Here is a 6852-nt window from a genome sequence, read left to right as displayed (position 1 = left end):
CTTTACACACCCCCTACAAGCTCTGCATGAATCACACAGTAAGCTAGTTCTTAGCCTATGATACTCTGGTTAGAAGCCAGTCATTTGTTTGTAAACACTGCCTAAAACTGTTAATTACAAGCCACGATTGCAGCAGGGAGTGACAGAAACAGCACAGAGGGGCACAGGGGAACATAAGAAATAGAATGGTATGCTTTTTATTGTAAGAATATTAGAGTACAGATTCTCTTTAAAATGTGTGCTTAGAGGTATTCTTATTAAGCATAGTTGCAGAAAGAGTAGAGAAAAAAGATGAGAATACAGAACCTATTAGACTCTATAAAGATATTGGAAATCGATTATAAAAGGGATGGATCTGATACAACCTATCGGCGTCTAGGACAGTATAGGGAGAAATTGAATGCCCTTCTAGATAGGAAATGCAACTGGATGCATAGGAAAGCCCAAAATACCTGTATGATAGGAATTAATAAATCAGGAAAATTTCTTGCAGAACAGCTCCATAGAGAGAAAGCGGACACATTTATTGAAAAACTCATTAAAAAAGATGGCAGCTGGGCTAACCGTACTTCAGACAAAGCTGACGCTTTTGTGGATTTCTATGGTAAGCTATATGCAAAATAGAAGGTCCTCTCATTAGATATAATTTCTGACTATATTAACCAGTTCACCCCCAAGGGTTTTCACCCTGACGGGCCAGAGCAATGTTCACCAGTCAGTGCTCCTCCCTTTTATTCCCTAATAACTTTATTACTACTTATCACAAGAAAATGATCTATACCTCGTTTTTTTGCCACCAATTAGGCTTTCTGTGGGTAGTATATTTTGCTAAGAATTTTTTTATTCTAAATGTGTTTTAATGGGAAAAATACAAAAATAATAGAAAAAAAATCATTATTTCTCATTTTTCAGCCATTATAGTTTGGAAGTTTAAGTTATTATTTTTTTATTATTGTGTATGTATGTATGTCCCTGTATGTGTAATATACTTTTTGGCCACAAGACGGCGCAAGTGAACACTCTCCCGTTATAGGAAGTGATCACTGTTCGCGGTCACGTCCATTCACTGCAGGCATTGCGATTGGGTAGAGGACCGCTTGGTCCTCTTACCCAATCACTCAACATGGAATCTCGACGGAAGTGGCGCACACACATGCGGAGCGGCGGCGGGAACGCGCGACGTATTAAAACGTCATGTTACCATTAACAGAGTAAAACATGAAGTTTTAATACAATAGATATCATTAATACGATAGATATATTTCATTAAGTGGTTAAATCAATAAACTTACCAAAAATTGAGGAGGAAGAGAGATTGCTTTTGAGTGATCCTACTCAGGAAAAGGAATTTGTCGATGCTGTGCTTGGGTTGGCTACAAATAAAAACCCTGGGCCGAACAGATATTCAGCGGAATTCTATAAAGAATTTGCATCTACCTTGGCAGAACATTTCTGCGCAATGGTAAACAATCAGACCCCAACAACTTTTTTTGAGATTTCGAACACAGCGGCTATTTCTTTGATTCCAAAGGAGGGTAAACCACGGACCGCATGTGAAAATTTCAGGCCGATCTCTATTATAAATCTTGATGTGAAAATATGTTCTAAAATTTTAGTAGCTAGAATGGATTCTGTTATGGAAAAGATAGGTAAGATTAGGAGGACAACAGTCAGGTTTCAGAAAGGACAAACAGGCCCTGGATAATATCTATTCTATTTGTAGTTTTATATATAAGCGTCAAACCCTACAATCAGAGGCGGTCCTGGTAAGTTTGGATGCTGAGAAGGCCTTTGATAGGGTCTCCAGAGATATTCTTTACATGATTATGAACAAAATTGGTTTCAGGGAAAATATAATTGAGCATATTAAGGAACTATATATGAATCCGTATGCCTATGTTAAAACTAACAGACTTAACTCTAATGTTTTTCCTGTGACCAGAGGAGTTCAAAAGGGTTGTCCCTTGACTCCCTATTTATTGAATTTGGTTATCGAACTACTTATTCAAAAGATTCAAAAGAACGAGGGGGTCCATGGTTTACTCTTCAACTAAGGAGAAGCTAAGGTTTTGGCATACGTGGACGACATTATGCTGATGCTTACTAGGCCGCTTGAATCCTTACCAAGAGCTCTGGAGCTATTGGCAGAATTTGGGCAGTTGTCTAGATTCAGGGTTAATAATGAAAAAAACTCGGATTTTGGATGTGCCAATACAACAAAAGAAAGAATAACCCAAAAAGAAAATCTGAGTTGGTGCGATACATATATTAAATATCTAGGTATAAAAATTTGTACAAAATTAAATGACCTCTTTAAGCTTAATTATGGAAACGTCATTGTGAAAGATAGAAACGTATTAGATAGATGGGACCGACCCTGTTTTAATTGCATAGGAAGGGTCTCTATTATACAGATGATATTGTTCCTTTTTCAGAATTTTCCAGTTACTATACCAAATTCTTGGTTTAAAGATGCCCATAGGCTGTTCCAGGAGCAAAAAAAAGGCACGAATCCGCTACAGAACTTTGACGAAAGATAAAAATGCTGATGGGTTGGCAGCCCCTGATTTATACAAATACTATTTAGCGGTTCACTTAGGCCGAGTGTTATGCTGGAGAAAGTTTGAGCAGACTAACATATGGACTGGCCTAGAGATGAGTTTAATCAGTGATGAGCTTTTGTCTGCATGGAATCCTGAATTATTTTGGCAGTTTTCTTTAAATACCTAACATCCCGTAGTAAAACCTACTTTAAGCGCACTTTACAATTATTTAAAACCAAAAATAGGCATCAATGATTTGTCCTCAATTACAACTCTTTTGAGTTTAGGGATAGATCAATTTAAGGATAAGATGTGGATATGGAGAGTAGGACTGATGGGGTGGGCTACCTTGGGGGATTTGATGTTATTACTGTCTAAAGATAAGTGGGAGAATATTAATAAACAAAATGACCCTTTAAAGATCTTTTTTAGGGCACAAGCTCATAATATAATGTCTAAACTCAAAAAAGAACATGGAACGTTAAGATCAGTACCAAATGATCTGGAAGAACTGTTTTTGGAAAGAAAAGTACCTCCACGAACAGTTTCATGGATTTATAGATTCCTTAAAAAATTGGATTAAAAAACGCAAAATATTGTATATGATAAATGGGCTGAAGTGTTAGATATAATAATTTATGATTTAATGTGGAAAAAAATTACGGATAATATATGGTCTTCAAAGATACCAGGATGTCAGCTGGTTCAATATAAACTGGTAATGCAGTGGTATTTGCTCCCCGAAAAAATCAAAAAAGGTAAGCAAAAGCCTGAAAACATATGCTGGAGATGTAAGGAATCTTCACCTAACTATCTGCATATGTGGGCCTAATGCCCGATAATTAGACCTTTCTGGATAGAGGTATATGATTTTCTCCACAGACATTTCGATCTGGCCAAGAATAATAATAATATACTAACAACTCTCTTTGGAATCAACCTAGAACTAAACACTGAAACGAAAGTAATCATTAAGTGCAAAATAGTTAATTTTCCCTTTTAATTGCACATAAATTGATAGCAGAAAGATTGAAATATCCATTGACACTAAGTATAAAGGAATGGAAAGAAAAAGTGTTGTTCTATTTGAGAATTGAGGGTAATGTTGTAGAGGACACAGATTGTGACTCTTTAGACTACCCTTCAAAACTATATTGGCTTTGGACATCCGTCATAAAAGAATAGTCATATTTATATTAGGTAACGACCGGTAGTTTCATTGTGGCAAATCGTTTTCAGGTTACAGATGTTTAGCTGTTTTACTTCTCTAGTGTCTGAAACTGGAAAAAAAAGTACTATATAAAATATTTAACATACATTACCCTGAATATGTTATGTTATGATCCAGTCTTTGGTCGACCTATGGATATTTTAACAACTGAGTGCTGGGATGCTGTTAAGCGTAAGGGGTCCAAATTTTTGTTGCTGCCATTATGGTCGTGCTAGTAAGATTTTACCGTACTGGAATAATTTTCCTGGCTACTTCTTCTTTTCTGTTCTTTTCTCTTTTTTTCCCAAGAGCTAATCTAAGACAGCTTTGCTCAAATAGTAATAAATATGATAAAGGCTATGATGCAAAATTTGGCCCTGGCTCAAGAGCGTGCTGATGAAGCTGATATCGTATGCCGGGCTATGAGCTATAAGAGCTTGCTGATTGTCTTAAAAAATAAATAAATTGCATTTTAAATTAAATTCACGTCTATGGCAGGATTCACAGTGGTCCGCATAATGCATGCGTTATAATGAGTGTAAGCGGCAATAGAGACTGAATATAGACTTTAATACAAAGCCTGTATGGGCTGTGAGTAGACATGCAGAATTATTCTGCAAGGCAGCTGACCACCGTGAACTAGCTCTGTATGGGCTGTGAGTAGACATGCAGAATTATTCTGCAAGGCAGCTGACCACCGTGAACTAGCTCTGTATGGGCTGTGAGTAGACATGCAGAATTATTCTGCAAGGCAGCTGACCACTGTGAACTAGCTCTAATTGTTAAGCTCATATTTAATTAATTTATAACTAAAAAAAAATAAAAAATGTTTTTAACTTCATTAAAACGGACGAGCAATATTGTATTCACATTTACAATGTTGATCTCTTCCACAAGCCTCAACTAGTGTTATCAAACTCACCAGGAATATAAATCCTGCAATGGCGTTACTCCTACCAGCACTGACAGAACAAAGGTATGCACACACATAACGTAGAAGTTTGCCAAAACGGCTGACAATGGCCTCGTTCATGATCATTCGCCTATACAGTGTGTGTACAGAGTACACCAGCCGTTGCTTAAGGATCCAACATGATGGATTCTTAACGACCTCTGACATTTTAGCATGCCTAGTCACAATATCATTTTCACAACCTCAGCCAGCTCCATCGCATGCTGATCATCGTCCCTTGGGGATGGATACACATAATGCATAACTAGCCTTAAGGCATGCAATGCATCTGTACAACATTGGTCCCTGATTTGTCACCTGTTGAATAATTTCCCGATCCCTGAAAGGTGACAATCATTGCACGCATATACGTAGTTTAAAGGATACATCCTGGAAAAAAAACTCTGGGGCTTCTTCTAGCCCCTAGGAGTCTGTTACGTCCCATGCCGTGGTTCCACTCCGAGCTAAGCCTCTGCTCCTCTCTCCAGAAGCTCACGACCAGCCATACACCTCTCGTGATCGCACTCCTATTTCCTGGAGCGCTCTGCGCTTGTGCTGTTTAGAGAGAATTGACTACACCGAAACGCAATTAGGAGAGGGGCATGTCCGCACATGTGTAGAAGATCGCGACTCTCGGCTCTCTTGTGATCGCGCTTCCAGTGCAGCTAGTTCTCTCTGAACTTCGCAGGGTGCTTTAGGCAAGGATGTGTGATGCCGGTCAAGGGCTTGTGCAGTAGTGCATGACCTGGCCAACCTAATGGGACGTACATGAGGCAACGGAAGTAGACGGAGGAGAAGGGAGGGAGCAGTGGGCATCAGGACTGCTGCCTATATATGATTGCTTCCTTGGTACTTCACCTTGGGTATCTTTTAATAGAGCTGCCTTACAAAGAGACTAAAGATTTGCTGAATCATAGGTGGTTTCAGTTTACAATGGAGCTGCAAACTACGAGGCGCCCCAAATTATCAGTTTATTACAGGATGGATTCTGGATATGAGAAAAAAAAAGTAAAAAATAATCACTTTTAACGATTTCTAGACACAGGAGGAGGAGGAGGTTAAAGCTTCCCCTCCTGACTACCTACAACCTACATTTATTATAAGTGTATATTTATATTGCACTGACATCTTCTGTATTGCTTTACGGATCAGAAACTACACGCTCTTTCTGCTTGTGAAACTACATGCTCTACGCACGCACGCACGCACGCACGCACACACACACATTTTCTGTCATTTATGATGCCTCAAGAAATAAATGCAGACAGCTGTAACACTTTGTCTTTCTGAATTAAATCCTTAACTGTTGTTTGCATGTTCGCTAGATTTCTCCTTTACAAAACTGGCAAGATTACTAGTTAAAAATCACTTATGGCCATTGGCCAGCCCTACTCTGCACTCAGGGTATGCTAAAGTACTACAGAGGAATGTGGTGAATTTACAGCACATTCAAATAAACATATTACTGGTTCCCCCATTATTCCCCATCTTCATTCATTCATCCGCTCCTCGCTGCCAATAATAAAATATAATTTTTAAACCTTTGGGCAAGATGGCTGCAATGTAAAGAGCTTCCAGATCAGTACACAGTCTCCCTGTACTGTTGTGCAGGAGAGATGAGCTGAGCTGAAGCCACAAGAGGCAGATCTCCCTCCCCCTGCTGTCTGGAGCTTGCAGAAAGGCCGGGGATGACTCATCAGATCACGTGCAGCAGTGGGAGGGGAGGGAGGTACAGCTGCTAGACTGTCTGCCTCTTCCTGCAGCACAATGTTCGTGGTGGTGGCTGGATAGTGTAATGGTTAAGGGCTCTGCCTCTGACATGGGAGACCAGGGTACGAATCTCATCTCTGCCTGTTCAGTAAGCCAACACCTATTCAGCAGGAGACCTTAGGCAAGTCTCCCTAACACTGCTACTGCCTATAGAGCACGTCCTAGTGGCTGCAGCTCTGGCGCTTTGAGTCCGCCAGGAGAAAAGCGCTATATAAGTGTTTGTCTTTGTCTTTTGTCTAACTAGACGAATAATTAGAAAGGAGCAGGAGAGAGACAGCACAGCTGTTTCTACATGAGACAGGGAAAAAAAAGATTAGTACTTATGAAAGGAACTTATCTCTTCATTTAAATTGCATTTTGAAAAAGGGCCACAGAAC

The sequence above is a fragment of the Hyperolius riggenbachi genome, chromosome 10, assembly GCF_040937935.1.
Source record: "Hyperolius riggenbachi isolate aHypRig1 chromosome 10, aHypRig1.pri, whole genome shotgun sequence".
In the NCBI taxonomy this organism is placed as follows: domain Eukaryota; kingdom Metazoa; phylum Chordata; class Amphibia; order Anura; family Hyperoliidae; genus Hyperolius; species Hyperolius riggenbachi.
The sequence above is the reverse complement of the archived record's forward strand: the minus strand, read 5'-3'. Positions refer to the sequence as shown.